This window comes from Cervus canadensis, chromosome 19 (genome assembly GCF_019320065.1).
Source record: "Cervus canadensis isolate Bull #8, Minnesota chromosome 19, ASM1932006v1, whole genome shotgun sequence".
Classification (NCBI taxonomy): domain Eukaryota; kingdom Metazoa; phylum Chordata; class Mammalia; order Artiodactyla; family Cervidae; genus Cervus; species Cervus canadensis.
In genome coordinates, this window is record NC_057404.1 from 22,731,209 (window position 1) to 22,750,979 (window position 19,771).

The 19,771-nt window shown below is 38.2% G+C and overlaps 1 pseudogene; it reads left to right on the forward strand.

Moving 5' to 3' along the window:
* Positions 1 to 17,987: 17,987 nt before the first annotated feature.
* Positions 17,988 to 18,517, forward strand: LOC122422025 (annotated as a pseudogene).
* The last annotated feature ends 1,254 nt before the right edge of the window (positions 18,518 to 19,771 follow it).

A 19,771-nucleotide genomic window follows, 5' to 3' on the forward strand; every position in this document is an offset into this window, starting at 1 on the left:
AGTTCCAACAAAAAAACTATTGTTTTCTCTAGGATCCAAGAAAGTTTAATTAAAATGCCAACATGATCAAGCAGGCTAAGAATGTTTTCTCATTATTCCAATTAAGAGTCGGTAAGATTTGATTAATATTATTCTGACCGCATTGGGTTCTGGCAGATCTGTATATTTTCATTTAGTTATTCAACTCTCAAATATCCTATTAATTATTTTTCTTTCTCTCTGCTTTTCTCTTCTTCAATATAACCCTTTTTTCAAATGGCCTCTAAAGCTTTTTCCTTAAAATATTAAGATTTAAGTGCTACAGTTAATTTTAGTCAAAACTATAAATACCATTTTGAGTTAATTCATAGCTCAGGTTCTTCATATAAAAGGAATATGCAAATTTTAAAAAATAGAATTTCCTTAGTCTTGATAGAATATGTAACTCGGTGTCTACCTGAGAATTAGAATGATTGTTTATGTTCTCCAGACTCAGAGAATGAGAGAAACATTGAACTGTGGTGATTTTTTAAAAACAAAGTTGGAATTGTTCAGTAATGCTTCATTTGCATGCAGAAAACACAACACACATTAAAACAGGTACACACTTCTGTGTGGGTTTCAAGGAGGTGAAGGCGAGCCAGTTTATGGTCAAAACTTACGTTCAGTACCCACCCCAACATTACATAAATGAGATGCCACGTTGGAAATAATAAATAAATAGGAGTCTAAAACCCAAAGTTACGACTCCCAAAGAAAGGATAACTCATTCCTTTACATATTTACAATATTAAATCCTTGGCTACATATATAATTCCGAGTAGGTGTGCGAAACAGTTTTCTATGGGGAAAATGCCTGGTTAGTAGTCTTTTTTCAGCCTGGTAATTGTGCTGGTATTTTTAAATATGTTATGGTACCCAGAGGTTTTGGAAATGGTCATATGTTTTATCCACATGTGAATAAATGTGAGTTAGAATTATACTGCAATTTCTGAGGAAACCATAATTCTGAATTGAATGGCTTTTTTGTGTTTTTATACCTCACCTGCATCAACGTGAATATAAAATGTGAGTTTTAAGTGAAGGTCATCTATAATTATATTCTAGCTCTCTTGTGTACTTACTTTCATGTCTGTGTGTGTGTGTGTATACACACACTTTTCTGGTTCTATGGGGGAAAGGTTTCCCCTCAAATTACAATGATATTGAGAGATAATATATTAAACACAACTGCATAAAAGAAATGCTACTTTTTGTATTTGAGTTAGTTTCTTTTTTAAATTTTTTTTTCCTTACTTACGAATTAGAAGAAGAAAATAAAATATACAGACTCTTTCCCATCTGCCCACTACCATCATGGAAGCTACTACACCTGGACCATATCACCCTCCAGGTATGGACTTGTGTTCCCAGAAGGCAGCATTCTTCACAGCAATTTTATACACAAAATACTTTTCAACTTCATTTATCCAGGCTACATTAAGTATAGAATGGAGAGATTGATTATGATTTGAATTATTATAATTTCACATGATAAAAAAGCTTTAATCTATCCTGTTCTTTATTGATGACATAAAGAAGGGAATTCTAAGTGATAAAGTATGTCTTTTTTAAGAAATGAAGAATTAAAAGTCTTGAACTATGTCAGTGGCAAGGAAAATTCTTCCTTGAAAAGAATCAAACATAGCATTCTGATTCACTCTTTGATGCAAAAGGAAGAATACAGTGTGATATGGTAATACTGTGATCATTTTGTTGCAAAATGGATGAGACCCAGTCACTAACTGTGTTAAATCCTAATTCTCTCTACTGTGCTGTGCCTTCTTTAACTCATGTTTCAGGTTAAAAATAAAATGAAGAAAATACTTTTTTCCATATTGATGACAGTTCTCAGTGAAAAAATTCACATGAAATATTTAGCTAATGCTTGTTACTTAGTGAGTGCTTAGCAAATGATAATTCCATTTAAAAATCAGGTTTTAAAAAATAACTTTTTGACCATCTCTCACAAGAGATGTCCTTCTCTTGAAAACTTATACCTTGCTCCCATCTGCAAAATGCTAACAATATACATTACCTTAATAAAATATTTATTGTCATTTTTCCATAATTCCTTTTAATTTTACTATTCATTTGCTTTTAAATTTATAATCATAAGAAGCACTCTTTTCTTTCCATTCCAAAATAATGTGTTCAGATTTTTATTTATTCACTAAACATGTTTTGAAACCAAGTTCCTCTCCTTTAAACATAATTTTTCATCATATGCACAACTGTTTTTGTTTAAGGAAGATCTTTGTAGTTTTATGTTACTAGAAACTACTACATCTACAAATAGCAGTAGCATTTTTCCTAAACTGTGAATTCATGAGAACATAAGGTAATGTGATTTAATTTTCTTTGCAGATTCCTCAATTTTGTTTCGAAGAAATTAAAAGCATTGATTGCCCTAAGCCTCCTGAACAATCAACAATTAAGGGACTTCCCTGGTAGTCCAGTGGTTAAGAATCCTCCTTCCAGTGCAGGGGATGGGGGTTCCATCCCTGGTCAGGGAACTAAGACCCCACATGTAACAGGGCACCCTACAACTACTGAGCTCTGACACTAGGGCCAGTGCTCTACAACTAGAGAAGCCCATGAACAATTTAGTTAAAACTCAGATTTAATAAACATTTTGGAAAGAAAATGAAATTATGTCTAAACTTCAAAGTCAGTTGGAATTAAGAAAGTGAGTAGGAAAAATTCTAAGTAACAATTTAACTAAGTAACAAACACTTCCCAACTCTGTTTTCTACAAGAAGACCACCTTAAATGTAAAGATGTGTGGATGCATGCTAAGTCATTTCAGTTTTGTCTGGCTCTATGCCACCCTGTGGATTGTAGCCTGCCAGGCTCTTCTGTCCATGGGATTCGCCAGGAAGAATACTGGAGTGGGTGGCCATGCCCTCCTCCAGGGGAATCTTCCTGATCCAGGGATCCAACCTGTGTCCCTTACGTCTCCTGCATTGGCAGGCAGGTTCTTTACCACTAGCACCACTGTGGAAGCCCAAATATAAAGACACATGTAATTTAAAATATATTTAGATTAAAAGTAAAAGGATGGAGAAAACATGTCACGAAAGCAACAATTTGTTCAGGTTGAACTTAAATGCCTCCCTTTGTGATAGTGCTTAATTTTGACTACATAAATTGCATTCAGGATACATGAGCTCCTTTATCTAATCATAGGCTGCCAAGAATCTGTTTAGACATTCACCTGGGTTAATATGCATATTATTGTTCCTTAGTTTAGAAAATGAAGTTTCAGACAGAATCCATTATCTCTGTGTGCTGGTTTGCCTGAGCAATTGTTTCCCAAATGTATATTAATTGTATTTTTGTTATTTTTAGCTCTAATCTCCCTAGGTCCTTGTGCCCTGAGCCCTTGGCTAAAGACAGCTAATAAGTTATGGGAAGTTGAGAGATGGATTCCAAGAGGAAGTGGGTAACTCTCGGAGACCTGGACCACGCTGGGCTAGCACTCTTCCAGTCAGTGAGGGATACTGGGCAGCAAGCAATGAGGGCTTTCCATGTGTCTCCTCACTATCGGCAGTAAATCCCAACCAACACTAGCCCCCAAATGATGAAAAATTAGTGGTCCAATTTAGCTCTTTAGGAAGTAATTCTTCCTAAAGAGCTGTATACTACAACTCCAATGGAGAGCTAACTTTATTAAAATTAATTTTTATTGCAGTATAGTTGATTTGGGCTTCCCGAGAGGCTCAGTGGTAAAGAATCTGCCAGCAAAGCAGGAGACATGGGTTCAAACACTGGGTCAGGAAGATCTCCTGGAGGAGGGAGTGGCAACCCAATCCCGTATTCTTGCCTGGAGGATCCCACAGACAGAGGAGCCTGGTGGACTACAGTCCTTAAGGTCTCAAACAGTTGGACACGGCTGAAGCAACTGAACAGGAGCACAGAGTTGACTTCCAAGGTTGTTTTAGTTTCGGGTGTAGAGCAACATGGATCAGTTTTACGTATACACACATCCACTCTTTTTTAAATTCTTTTGCCATATAGAAAAGAAAACTGTGTAGGTCCTATACAGTAGGTTCTTATTTGTTATCTACATTGTATACAGTAGTGTGTATATGGCAATCACAGTCTCCCAATTTAGCAGTCCCCCCCAAACTTATTGGTAACCATAAATTTGTTTTCTATCTCTGTGACTCTATCTCTGTTTTGTAAATAGGTTCACCTTTCGTATTATGGGTCATAGTAAGGCTCTGAGAAGGCATGAAAAGGTCTAACTTTGTTTAAACCAGTTTCCCCCATTATGTTTAGGTATATTTTTTTTTGAGTCATGATTAACATAAAATATTATATTAGCTTCAGGTGTACAATACAGTGACTTGATATTTTTATACATTGTGAAATGACCACTACAGAAAGTCTAGTTACCACCAGTCACAGTATAGAGCTGTTAAGAGTGTTGCTAACTGTATTCCCTAAGTGTGTGTTCCATCCCTGACTCATTTATTTTATATATAGAAGTTGATACTTCATAATCCCTTTCACCTATTTCCTCTTTCTCCACCCCCATTCCACCCCATGTGGTGACACATCTAAGAGTCTGTTTCGGTTTTGTTTGCTCCTTTGTTCTGTTTGGTTTCCACATACAAGTGAAATCATATGGTATTCATTTTTCTCTATCTGACTTATTTCACTTAGCAAAATACTCACCAGGTTCATCCATGCTATGGTAAACGGCAAAATTCCATTCTTCTTTATGGCTGAGTAATATTCCATTGTGTGTGTGTGTGTGAGAGAGAGAGAGATTTGTATAGGTTCCTTCCATAACTTGGTTCTAGTAAATAGTGCTGCAATGAACATAAGGGTACATAGAGCTTATCAAATTAGTGTTTTCATCTTTTTCTTTGATAAATACCTTAAAGTTGAATTGCTAGATCACACAGCTTTGTTTTTAGTTTTTTGAGGAAACTCCATACTGCTTTCCAAATTTATTTGAGCATGAAATATTTTAAACAAAACAGCCATAAAGACTTTTCTTATTTTAATTTTATCTGTTTTCTGAGTTTTCTGCAATGAGAAACTGTTAGTAGAAAAGAAAACAACAAATGTGTAGAAAGTGAAATAATTAAAGTTGCCACGCTGGTGGTGTAGAATGCCTGTGAGCAGTCGCTGAGATCCTGACTTTCCTCACCACATTTTTTCCACTTTGAAGCACAACCACAATCACATTCTCTGACTCACGTTATTGTTTAAAGTGGCACTTCTCAAAGCATGTTCTATACACCATTAGTTTCCAGATACGTGAATGAATGCTCCACAAAAAAAAAAAAAGCTTTAGGGTCAAAAAACTTAGGCTCTATAAAGTTGTGATTGAACTTCTCAGAACCTTTAATATTCTAACACACATTGTACATTCCCAAAAGAGATGCTGCTGCTGCTGCTGCTAAGTCGCTTCAGTTGTGTCTGACTCTGTGCAACCCCATAGACGGCAGCCCACCAGGCTCCACCGCCCCTGGGATTCTCCAGGCAAGAACAATGGAGTGGGTTGCCATTTCCTTCTCCAAGGCATGAAAGTGAAAAGTGAAAGTGAAGGCCCTCAGTCATGTCTGACTGTTAGCGGCCCCATGGACTGCAGCCTACCAGGCTCCTCCGTCCATGGGATTTTCCAGGCAAGAGTACTGGAGTGGGTTGCCATTGCCTTCTCTGCAAAAGAGATGAATTTGCTGTGTTTCACCAAATTTGTTTGACCATTTTTTATTAGAAATATCTTAGGGGCATTTTTATACCAAATACACTTTGGAGAACACTGGTTTAAATTTTTAGCTTAGAAAGTGTTTGACAACACAAAGAGGGTGGTGATTAAAATGGTTTTAGAGTCGACCTAAGACCCTGACTGAGTCAGGGACAATTTGGAAATCAAAAAGTGAAAGTGAAAGTCACTCAGCCGTGTCCGACTCTTTGCAACCCCATGCATTATACAGTCCATGGAATTCTCCAGGCCAGAATACCAAAGTGGGTAGCCTTTCCCTTCTCCAGGGGATCTTCCCAACCCAGGGATCGAATCCAGGTCTCCCATGTTGCAGGCAGATTCTTTACCAGCTAAGCCACCAGGGAAGGCCAAGAATATTGGAGTGGGTAACCTTCTTCAGCAGATCTTCCCAACCCAGGAATTGAGCCAGGGTCTCCTGCATTGCAGGCAGATCAAAAGACTTTGTTTTTATATGTCTGGGAAAGATAGATATATTTTTATAATGATGATAATGAATTTTACATACATAACCAAAATATATTTCACTACCTGTATGAAAAAATGTGTGTATGTGTGTGTGTATTCCTTTCAATTGATCAACCATTTCTATGCCAATTCTATTCCCAAAACAGCAGTAACACTAAACATACAAAAACACTTAGGTTAGTCCATGACCTCTGAGGGTTTGTAGTCTTTGGTGTGGCAGCCAGGCAAATAAGCCCAATATGATGATAACAAGGGAAGAGTCTGTCTAGATAGCCATGGGAGCAGAGATAAGGGATGCAGAAGTTTGAAGATATTTGCTCCATGAAAGACTTTCTAGAAGAGTAGATTACTGAATTGAGACCCACTTCCAACTACTGCCTTTGTTTGAAGATCTTATAAAGCATGGAATTGCATTCTACAAATTTATCTCTTTCTATGTACCTCTGACAGCAATGGCAATTTCTACAAAATTTGAATTGAAAGCTCTGTTTACCCTGCGATAATAAAATAGTGTCATTAAGATAATAAATGCAACCTCCTAGGCTTTATATAGAACAAGAAATTATCACTAATGAAGACAGAAAAATAGTATTGGCTCCAAGAATGAGGTGGGCCTATCATTCAGATCATCCACGTTGAAGAAATACTGAAAATCTTCTCTTTTTGCTGACTGCAATCTGCTGTTGAATTGAACCTTTGAACCATCGAATCATTAATTTTAAAAAATCGCATTTTGCCAGCCAATTACTCAGCATTCCGTGACATGATCAATGATGTTAAAGGTTTTCAGCTCATTGTATTAATCAATTAAGCACAGAATATAAACAAAAAACAACTGTCAGCTGATATGGGTCTGTTGCTGATGAACTGCTGTTTAAAACAATTAATAATGAAGTAATGCTGGAAAACTAAGGGCAAAGGCCTAATTGATTTTTCAAAAGTAAGAACACTCTAAATGCTCAATTAGTTAATAATTTGCCTACTAATTGATTTCTTCAAGGTGTCTGACTAGCAAAATTGAGAAAGGTTCTATAATCACTATCTTTCTACAAAAAGCTTGTTCCTAGACATCTAGAAAGGTTAGAAGATCAATTTAGATTCCCATTAATAGTGTAGAAACTTTCTCCAAGGATGAAAAAACAACTATCAAAAACAAAGAAATCATCAACTAATAAAACTCTAAGGAGACTTCTATGAAATGAACCAGTTTTGTGAAGAACATTAATAAATTAAAAAGGGAAAAAATAATGAAATAATACAAATATCTATTAGAAATAACAGACATTTACCAAATGCAAAAGGACAAGCTTGAAACTGAGAGACTTGTGATTAAATTGCTGTTAATTGCAAGTAATGAGCTAAATAATGAGAAATTAACATATGGGCATACCAAGAATTCTTCAAATTATTTTCTATTCTCTAATTGTATCTTTTCACTGCACAGGGAAGGTTGCAAGATTTTCTGGTAATGGAACCTTATGAATATTGTGTTGATGATGTAATAGAGATTATAGGTGTTAAAAATAATCCAAAAACATCCTGGGGGGTAGATTACAATGCTAATAGTATGAATAGTAGTAGCTCACATTTACTAAATATTTACTACAGGTCAGCCATTGTCTAAGTATTTTACATAGACTGGCTAATTTAATCATTGTAAATTCTTACAAGAAGTTGTCTTTCCAGAGGATAAGTAGTGTTTCCAGAACTTGAATATGAACAATCTAGTCACAGGATCCATACTCTTCATGTCCTGTTCTTTATGAAAACATTTACTATTTAAGCAATTGATGTAGATTTTCTTATTTACACTCCCAGCAACTCTATGTGTTAGGTACTATTTTATCTATGTTTTACCAGCTAAGAAATTCTGATTAAGCAATTAGCTCAAGGACCACTGGGCCAGTATATAGTATTTTAGGAACTCACAGGACTACTGTGAGAACACATGGTCTTTGGGCACAAATGTGGACAGACAGACCAAGCATCTACCACTCAGTAGCTGGACCTTAGATTTTTAACTGAGAGGTTTGATTCAAACTCATTATTGTTCTTCCTCCTCTCATCCTCTCACAATTTTAATACAACGATCTGACTTGAATTCTTTTTCCAAGGTAGTTTGAAAATATTTTTAACAAATACCAGTCTGTGTAAAAATTATTAAGTAGAAAGATAATTACACTAGTAAGAATTTATAGACTTATGTGTATAACTATTCTATTTCATTACTGTGAATTATAGATAGCTAAATAATAATGTTAGTTTAAAATATCAAGCATACGTTAGTTACTGAACTAATTGTCAGAAAATAATTTCATCCCTAAAACCATTTATCAAGGCAGGGATACAGAGAACCAAGAAGTTGGAAGAAGGAGGCAGATGGGAGTCCACCCTGACTATAGGAGCAGGAACTGGGACCCAGAGTACAGGTTTTGGTCTCTAGCTCCATAGAAACCTGTGTTGGGCAGCAGCATCATGAGGTAAAACCAGGTGATCACCAGTTAGCCCAAAGAAAGGTTGCAAGTCTTTTCCTTCAGCCCTCCCTGTCTCTTGGTTTATCCTCTGAATAAATAGAGATATAAATATAAGGAAGCCATAAACACATTTTAAAGAATCAGTAATATCCATCCTTCTTCTTTATTTATTTTATTCCTGAACAACCCTGTGTTGGAACTGTCTTCTGTGAATAAAAAACAGGAATTCTTTTCTTCTTTTATCTTTATTTTTTAAATTTTTTATTGAAATATAGTTGATTTGCAGTGTTATGTTAGTTTCAGGTGTACGGCAAAGTAATTCACTTATACATGTAAATATATATATTCATTTTTATATTCTTTTCCATTATGTTGTTATATCAAATATAGTTTCCTGTGCTATACAGTAGGTCCAAGTCCATCCATGTTGCTGCAAATGGCATTGTTTCATTTTTTATGACTGAGTAGTATTCCATAGTATATATGTACCACATCTTCTTTAACCATTCGTTTGTCAATGGATACTTAAGCTGCTTCAAAGTAAGAATCCTTAATTAGGGTTTTAAGATTCTAACTCAAAATCCTTTTATTCCCCTTATTTGAAATCAGACATCAGCTTTCATACTGCTTTGTGTAGTTATGAGGATTAATCAGCTCATTTATCCAGTGTGCATGGACATAGACTCACATGACTATCAGTCAGCCTCCTTCCCCCTCCACACACACATTCATCAGCTCCCCTTCCCACTTCCTTCCTCACCGCGCTGAAGAGACAAGTGCTGCATCCAAGTGCTGCGTTAGTCAGCCTTCCCCGACCTCCAGTCCCAGTCACCCAGCTCAAATTCCCAGCTGCGCAATTTCTCATCGTCTCTGCCCTTCCCCTTCTGTAGCTACCTATAGGTCTTTCTGCTCTGAGTGAAAACCTTGGGTCCATTTTTCTTTTTCCCTTTGACCTTGCCCCTATGCAGTCAACCATATGCATTGTCTGAGGGGGAGGATTACAAGAATACAGAGAACAAAAAACTATCCTGGTTTTGGAATTTCAGAATTTGCTCCTGAACCTCATAGTTTAAATAATACACTTGAAATTATATTCTTTTAATTTATGAGTCCCAGGATTTTTTTCTTCTCTCTCTTCAAAAAAACCCCACAGAAATTTGATTTTATGTATAGAAAGTCACACTTCATAAAGATTGAGTCACAGATTATATGTCTAGCACTAGATTGAAAGACAGGTATTGGAAGAACCAGAATCCAATCTGGATAAGCAGGTGGGGTGTCCTTCTGAGAGAAGAAAATACTCTCAACTGTTGGTATATGTCTGTTAGAAATTGGGGCAGACAAGGGGCTTCCCTGAGAGTTCAATTGGTAAAGAATCTGCCTGTGATGCAGGAGACCTGGGTTCAATCCCTGAGTTGGGAAGATCCCCTGGAGAAGGCAAAGGCTACCCACGCCAGTATTCTGGCCTGGAGAATTCCATGGACTGTATAGTCCATGGGGTCATAAAGAGTCGGACACGACTGAGTGACTTTCACTTTCACGGCTGGGAAAGTAGAAAGGAGGCATGACAGAAATCACGGGTGGGTTTAGTGAGAACCACGGGGAATGGCTACCTACTCCAGTATTCTTACCTGGAGAATCCCATGGAGAGAGGAACCTGGCAGGCTACAGTCCATGAGGTCACAAAGAGTGGGACCTGACTGAATAACTGACCCCTTCACTTTTCACGAGGGTAAGAGGACCTCAGCCAGTGCAGCACACTTTGGCGATGATACTTATAAAGATGTCACCTCCACACCCAGGGGCAGCACCTGTGTGGTAAAGCAGCATCCGAGAAGGTGGCAGGCTATTTCTTGGCAGAGAAAACCTAAGTCAGCCCACAGAGATTTCTTCAGCTCTGGGGAGCATGTGAAAGCTTCCAGAAGTGTTTCTTGATCTTGAGAGATAAGAGAAGCACGTGGGAAGGAACAGCAAACCCAAAGAGACCGTCCGTCAGGGCACAGCAGATCTTGAGTGAGCACCTTGAGCTGTTACTGGCAACAACAGTGAGGAACTACAGGAAGTTTTCTTCATCGAGTGTGACCCATTCAGGATAGCATTTACACATAGTTATTTCTTCATTTAAAAGTATATTTTTTATGTGTGGGAGTTTGTGCTCTATAAATTATAATGACCCCTCCTCGGGGGAATGAGTTCATTTCAAGAGATATCTAAGCCTCTCTCAGTTCAGTCAGTTCAGTCACTCAGTCGTGTCTGACTCTTGCAATCCCAGGGCTGCAGCACGCCAGGCCTCCCTGTCCATCACCAACTCCCAGAATTTACTCAAACTCACGTCCATTGAGTTGGTGATGCCATCCAACCATCTCATCCTCTGCCGTCCCCTTCTCCTCCCGCCTTCAACCTTTCACCTACCAACCTGGGGAGTTCATCTTTCAGTGTCCTATCTTTGTGCCTTTTCATACTGTTCATGAGGTTCTCAAGGCAAGAATACTGAAGTGGTTTTGCCATTCCCTTCTCCAGTGGACCACATTTTGTCAGAACTCTCCACCATGACCCGTCTGTCTTGGGTGGCCCTACATGGCATGGCTCATAGTTTCAATGAGTTAGATAAGGCTGTGGTCCATGTGATTAGATTGGTTAGTTTTCTGTGACTATGGTTTTCTGTCTGTAAGCCTCTCTAGATTTGCTAAAATGAATTGGAAGTTTCATCACAAATGAATTGTAAAATGGGTATATTAACTTAAGAATAACATCAGTTTGAATACTCTTAATATGTCACAAATAAAAATATTTAGTATTCTCAATAGCCGAAAGATGGAAACAACCCAAGTGTCCACAAATGGATAAACAAAATATGGTAAATATACACGATAGACTATTATTCAGCCTTAAAAAGAAGGAATTTTTGACACAAGCCACATGGAGGAACCTTGAGGACATTACGCTAAAAGAAATAAACCAGTCACAAAAGGACAAATACTGTATGATTCCATCTATATGAAAAGTCAGATTTATAGAGATAAAAAGCAAACTGGCAGTTGCTAGGACCTATGAGAACAGGAAAGGGGAATTCTTGTTTAATGGGTACAGAATTCCAGTTTTGCTAGTTGACAAGAGTTCTATGGTTGGATCATGGCGATGGTAGCCCAACAAAGTACTTAATATCACTGAACAGTGCACTTAAAAGTAGTTAAGATGATACTTTTTTAATCATGTTTATTTTACCACAATTTAAAAAATTTAAGAATAAAACTAAAACAAAACACATCTTATAGAAAGACAAGGAACTTCTGTTTGTCTCTGTGCACACAACTCCTTCGCAGAAATCTTTAAAATACTTGCTTCTTTAATTTATGTGACTACCAGGGCTTTATAACTTCCAACTTCACATCAGAGTCTCTTGAATTCAAATCCAATATTCTATCCATTAACTCTGATAAGTGTACACTTGAGAATATGTAAAGGAAATAAAATATACACAGTCATAGAAATACTAGTATGGTGTGTGTGGTTTTTATTAGGGGACAAAGCAGTAAATGCGTTTTGCTGAGCATTTTAGCATTACCTTGGGTTTGTGAATTTTAAACCAGTTTATTTTAAACAAAAAATATTTTCAGAATGTCTTTGATGACCAATCATTTCAAGTGTACTTATAGACTTTGTTCTTTGAAATGGTAAATCAGATTTGCTAAGTATTTAAATACTAAATGGTTCATTTCATTGTCTCTAAACTAAGAAAAATTTATCCTTGCCTCCTCTGTTAAAAGTGTGTCTGAATTTCATGTGCTACCCACTTTTATTGAAGTCCAATAAAAAATCTACTTATTGTATATATTTGAAACAGGAAATAACTGTCATTAAAATTGAAAGTTATTTTTATATTTATATGATATTTAGACATCATTAAAAAGGACATAATTTCTAACAAACTAAAAGCTTACATTGCAAATGGTAGAAAGAACAAATGTATACTTGTGATTGTATGTTTAAGAGCTTATTTTATTACATTTTGTATTTATCTCATTTTACTTTGTTGTTGATTTAAAAACAACAAAGTAGAACTCTTTGTTTCTCACCATTATACTTAGAAAAGAAGCAGCATTTTATGATAAAGAGCATTGGTATGGGACTTGGACATCCAAGCTTTTCTGCTGTGCCATCTCGAAGAGGATTATCTCCTTTGAGCTCGTTTTTGCCCACAATGAAGTAAAGAGAGAGTAGTTGAACTGAATCTTTCCATCTTTTATATTCCAAGACCTCATGCTTCTGAGGGGCTTCCCAGGTGGCTCAGTGGTAAAGAATTCACCTGCAATGCAGGAGACACGGGTTCAATTCCCAGGTTAGGAAGATCCCCTGGAGAAGGAAATGGCAACCCACTCCAGTATTCTTGCCTGGAGAATCCCACGGACAGAGGAGTTTGGGAGGCTATAGTCCATGGGATCACAAAGAGTCAACTCCACTAAGCAACTAGACAACAACAACATGCTTCTGAGACTCTGATGGGCACATCAACAGCCTGGGCTGCATCCAGCACTCATCATACGGTAAGCTTGTGCTCTCTCCTTTGACCAAGTTGGACTAAATCAGTTCAACTCAATTTATAATTATTGATGTCCTTCATTAATGAAGACGATTGTAACGACAGGTATGATTTATTCAGCACTCACTATGTGCCAGGCTCTGACTGTTATAGATTGTTCCCCCAGACAGCCCCAGTTTCTCTACCCCACCCCATATCCACGCTCTTTGTGATGTGACGTTGGAGCTCCTTGGAGCTCTGGTCACAGGTGATGTCTATCTCCTCCCCCTCGGAATCTGGGTTTGCTGTGAGACATTCTTTACCCCACAGACTGCAAGGGGCGTAGTGACCTGCCAGCTCTGAGCCTCGACTTCTGTGCTTACCCTTGGATCTCCACTGCCACCAGGAGAACAAGCCCAGGTTACCGGCCAGAAGATGAATGAACACATGAAGCAGAGAGCTGTCCTAGTCAAGGTTCAAAATGTGAGATAGGCCAGCTGATATTAGCAGCATTTCCTAACTCACCCATGAATCACCACAGATGCAGGAGTGAGCCCTGAGGAGTCTGGCTCTCCACAACCACTACGCTGAAATAATAATAGGTTATTCCTTTAGGCCACCAATTTTTTGTGTGGTCTGTCTTACAGCATCATTGTGACAATAGACAATTTACTCTGCTGTAAACACTTCATCTGATTTTCTCATTTACTCTTCACAACAGCCTTATATGAGAGAGAGAAGGAAACTTAGGCACAGATGGTTTAATTTGGCCAAGATCATGAAACAACTAAACATATCATAAGACATCACCAATTGCAAGAGGCACCATTATTTCATATTCCACTGAGAAACGTGGAGTACAATTTAAAATAAGACACATTCTAGTTTCCAAGATGTCAAAACATGTAAAAAGTTTTCATGGTTTCATGTTTTGGTGGTTTCTAAGAAGAATGAGCAGATAAAATACAGAGGAGTTGAGGGCACTGAAGCTGCTCTAGAAAATGTACGACACCAAGAATAAACACTAATGTAGATTATGGTATTCAGGTGATTATCATGTGACAATGTAGGCTTATCACTTATAGGGGGAGAGGGCATATGGGAACCTCCTGTACCTCAATTTTTCTGTGACCCTAAAATTGCTCTCAAAATTAGTCTATTTAAAAAAAAAAAAAAAAAAAACCATGATAAAGAAGGAATGCATCTTAGAACTGATAAAATAAGGAAGTGGTGGGGCCAGGTCTTGGGGCTGGCCATTTTACTTGTTTGAAATAATTTAAGGCACTTGAGTAATTCAACCGGTAATTTGCACAAGGTAGCCACCTTTTGTAGCTCTCTGGAATGGCAGATGTTGTGTAAGGAGGCTGATCCTCTGAAAATCCTTTATTAGTGCTGTGGGATTTAAATCTTTTCTCTGCCAGTTCTGTGAACTGTCTTGTGATCCTTTTGCTCCAACCAGGACTTCTATTCTTTGCTGTATACTTCATTGCTTGCATTATTTCATTAACATTTCTTCCTTCTAAAGCCCTCTCTGGTTGGTCTTCTAAAAATTTCTCCAATTTATCTATGTCTCTTAAAAGAAATTAGATGCTCACTTACTAAATATAGTATTAACGAGACCTAATCACTAGTGCTGAATTAGATTAATTACCTTGCTTGTTTGGAATGTGACATTCATCAATCAATTAATATTCCACATATGTGTCATTGCCCCGCTGTATTCCCTAAAATAGATTAGCCTGACCATGGTTTTTAGAGATAGAGAGACCCAGATCAGATATTGTTTCTTTCTGCCACTCACTATTTATATAACCTTGAACAAGATACTTAACATCTTAAGATCAGTGTCTTCATATAAAAATGTATACAAACACATTGCAGCCTGTATCATTCAGGTTTTGTTCAAAGAAGCAGAATTACCAGAGGGAGACAAAGATAGAGATGCAGATATAGATATACAGATAGATGATTTATTCCAGAGATTTGATCTTATACAGTTGTGGGAGCTGATTAGACTATCCAAGTGGGTCTGTTGCTTTTGTGCCTGCTGCTGTAGCCTAAAGTCTGCAAGGTCAGCAGTTTAGAAGAGGAGATAAGTGTGAAATTGGGAAATAAGGACAGATAGGAACCATTGAGGCTGAGGGAAATCCCCAAGACCTTCTGGAACCAACATTGGTCTTTCACTGTCTCCAAGCCTCCAGCACCAGTGATAGGAATATCCTGCTGGATAAACCACCTCCTTTATCACTTTTTAAAATGTTGCTTTGATATTCCACTGACTATATATGATACATGTTCTTTCTCCATTCACCCATTAATGGATACATATGTCAGAGACTGTCCTTCCATGCAGAGTTAAGCTGTTGCTAGCACTGCCTCCTCGCTGGGGGGCAGCGGGGGCTTCCCAGATGGCTCAGTGGTAAAGAACTTACCTGCCAATGCCGGAGACGGGGGGCTTGATCCCTGGGTGGGAAAGATCCCCTGGAGAAGGAAATGGCAACCCACTCCAGTATCCTTGCCTAGGTAATCCCATGGACGCAGGAGCCTGGTGGGCTACAGTCCATGGGATCTAAAAAGAGTCTAACATGACTTAGAGACTGAACAATAACAAACAACAAGCTCCCACTGCCAAACCAATGAAAGAATGACCACCAAAATACTCTGATTTCCCACCATTCTGACTCATACAAAGTAGAGATAAGACAGTGTAGGATTGGAGGTTACACTGTCATATGAGTATGTGGTATTACAACTGCCCCTGAAGAATGTGAGGGTATTTAAACTGCTCTCTGCCCAAAAAACTTGATATCTTACACCTCGTATATGAAAGAACTTATAGAGTTTCTCCCAAATATGTCATATTAGCCATACCCACAAGCTGAGAAGCTGAAAGACATTTTCAACACGTGAGCTAAGTACACACTTATCAGCAAAACTGAAGGAAGTGATATGGCAGTTGTTAGAGGTTCTGCAAATTTGACCTATTCCCACACCAAGAAACAAACCCACGTAACCTCAGCAGTGTGCATGACCCACACAGTACTGGGTGCCCTGAATTTAGTGTTGCCAGATTTAGTAAGTAAAATACACAGAGTGCCCAGCTGAATTTGAGTTCAGATAAATAGCAAATAATAGCAAATTTTTTAGGTATAAATATGTGGCAAATATTACATACAAATCCCTTTTTAATATAAATATGTTCCATGCAGCAAGGGGACATATTTACACTAAAAATTATTTCTGTTTATCTGAAATTCATTTGGCATCCTATATTTTACTGGTAACTCTACCTGTGCTGGCTGCCAGAGTATAAAAATACTATGGCTGCTACTATACTTTTACCTTCCAAATTACACACAAAAATTCTCTTTTGGCAAATCAAAACCAAAATAAGCACATCACCCCAAACCAATTAGGATGGCCACCATCAAGAGGACAGAAAACAACAAATATTGGTAATGATAAAGAGAAATTGGAATCCTCAAACTCTGCTAGGAACGTAGAATGGTACAAACTACTACAGAAGCAGTACAGAGATTCCTCAGAAAAATTAAAAACAGAACTACCATATCATCTAGCAATCCTACTTTTGGATATATAACAAAAAAAATCAAAAGCACGTTCTCAAAGAAATGTCTGCACATTTGTGTTCGTTGCAGTGCTACTCACAAGAGCCAAGAGGTAGACAAGCAACTCAAGTGTCCTTTGATATATGAGTGGATAACGTGTCTTATATACACACAATGGAACATTATGCAGCCTTAAAAAGGAGATTCTATCACATACTACAACATGGATGAACCTTGAGGACATTAAGCTACATGATACACTCTGGTCACAGAAGAACAAATACTGTTTGAGTCCACTCATATAAGATGTCTAAAGTAGTCAAAGTCATATACATAAAAAGTAGAAAAGTAATTGCCAAGGACTGGGGGAGGAGAGGAGGGTTAGTGTTTAAAAGGAATGGAATTTCAGTTTCACAAGATGAGGAAGTTCTAGAGAGCTGTTGTACAACAAGATGAATGTACAGACGTTCCCCAACTTAATGATGGTTTGACTTACGATTTCTCAACTTTACGATGGTGCCAAAGTGATATGCATCCAACAGAAACCATATTCCAAATTTGGACTTTGATCTTTCCGCTGGACTGGCAATATGCACTACATTCCTATCTCACAATGCCCCGCAGCAGCAACCACTGGATCATGAGAATAAACAACAGATACACTTACAACCATACTGTATCCATACGATCATTGTTTTCCACTTTCAGTACAATAACAGTTTCAATAAAGTACATGAGATATTCAACACATTATTATTATAAAATAGGCTTTGTGTTAGATGATTTTGTCCAACTATAGTCTAAGATAAGTGTCTGAGCACTTTTAAAGCAGACTAGGCTAAGCTAATAATAGAATGTTCATTAGGTTAGGTGTATTAAATGCATTTTCAACTTACAATAGGGTTTATGGGGATGTTAAACCCACCATAAGTGGGGGAAGATCTGTACTTAGCATTGCTGAACTGTACACTTTAAAAAGTTTAAGATGGGCAGTGCACTCGGAGGTCTGTCTCTTGCTTCATATCTTGCTTCAACAGTGCTTGGTCAGAACAGACTCAGGGATGCCCCCTTCTCCAGCCTCCCACCACCCTCCAACTTTTTTCTAGCCTCAACCTTTGGAATCATCCACTCAGCTGTCCAAGATCACTGGGACCAGACAACACCATTTTTTGAACCTAATTCCTTATTACTGATCAACCATGAGCTCCCAAATTCGTCAGGATTATTCCACGAGGTGAGGCAGTTGTCAACATTCATTTGAGGGCCTTCTATACCTACCTCTCTCTGGGCTTCTATTTCGACAATGACGATGTGACTCTGGAGGGTGTGGACCACTTTTTTGCGCAAATTGGCCAAGGAGAAGTTCAAGGGCATGAAGCTTCTCTTGAAAATGCAAGACCAGCGCAGCAACTGTGCCCTCTTTCTGGACATGCAAAAGCTATCTCAAGAGAAGTGGGGTAAGAACCCAGGACACTATGGAAGCCATCCTTCTCACAGAGAAGACCCCGAACCAGGCCTTTTGAATCTGCATGGCCCATGTTCTGCCTGCACAGACCCCTACCTCTGTGACTTTCTGGAGAGCCACTTCCTAGACGAGGAGGTGAAACTGATGAGCAACCACCTGGCCAACCTCCACAGGCTGGCTGCTCCCCAGGCGGGACTGGGTGAACATCTCTTTGCAAGCACCCTCAAGCACAACCAGGAGCCCCTGGGGCCCAGTGGCCTTTGAGGAGCCCCCCTAACATCAGAGCTTGTGCCTGAACCCCTCTCTGAAGACACTGGGCAGCTTTTTAACACACTGGAAACCTCTCTCAAGCCTTGGAGCAAATGGAAACAATAAAGCTTTTTGCAGTAAAAAAAAAAAAAAAAAAAGTTTAAGATGGTTAATTTAATGTTATGTGTTTATACTCACAATTAAAGATAAGATAAAATTAAAATGTAAATCTATTGTGACCCATACAGGGCCACATACAAGGATGGAAATTCTGGAAACGTAGCTCCAACTTAGCCAATTTAACACAAAACAAATTCTCCACACAATACACTCTTACATTTGGAAAATTGAATTAGATAATGCATTTGAAACCACTTTGTAGGTATACATTAGTACCTAATCTTTATTGTAGAGTTTGTACATTTTCTTATACAGCAATTTTCTGGCCTCATATTGTTGCTATGTCACATATTATTCTCACTTGAAAACCCCTCATCTGTTCTTTCCAATAGCACAATTTTAAGCTCACCTTCCCCTTCTAGGACAGAGTGCTGTCCACCACCAAACTTAGTAAAAAGACATGACTGAGCAAAACTATGTGTTCTGGAACAAATTGTTCTGTGACTCAGAATTAAAGTCACCATGAGACTCCACAGATGGAATGGGAAGCCCTGTCCTTTGAGAATAGGAAAAGGAATTTTCCATTGTATGTCACTTCCGAAGAGCACTAAATGTCAAAGGGTCCCAGATACCAAGAAACAAAAAGGCCTATACCAGACATAGAACGTGAGAGACTATCAGAGAAGTCAACAGCCCCTTCACAACGCATCTGCAGTGCAAGCCATGAGTGGAAATTATGAGGCCAAGAGACAGGAAAGGGGCTGATACAGAAGAACCATGGCGTGGGGACGAGAGTGTTACGGTCAGGCATGTACAGCTCCGGAGACTCTATTCATTGCTATGTGGTGACCTAAATGGGAAGAAAATGCAAGAAAGAGAGGCTATATGTGTTAATATATGTACAGCTGATCCACTTTGCTGTATAATGGAAACTAACACAGTGTTGTACAGCAACTAAATTTCAATAAAAATTAATTTAAAAATAAAATTACCTTTCTCTATGAAATAATGGCACTAGCCATGACCTTTTAAAACATCTTCCCCATGTAGCCTTTCAATTGAAAAATAATAATAGCACTTGCCAGGAAAACACACACACACACACACACCTTGAAAACATTACGGAAAAATTATACACCAAATGGTTAA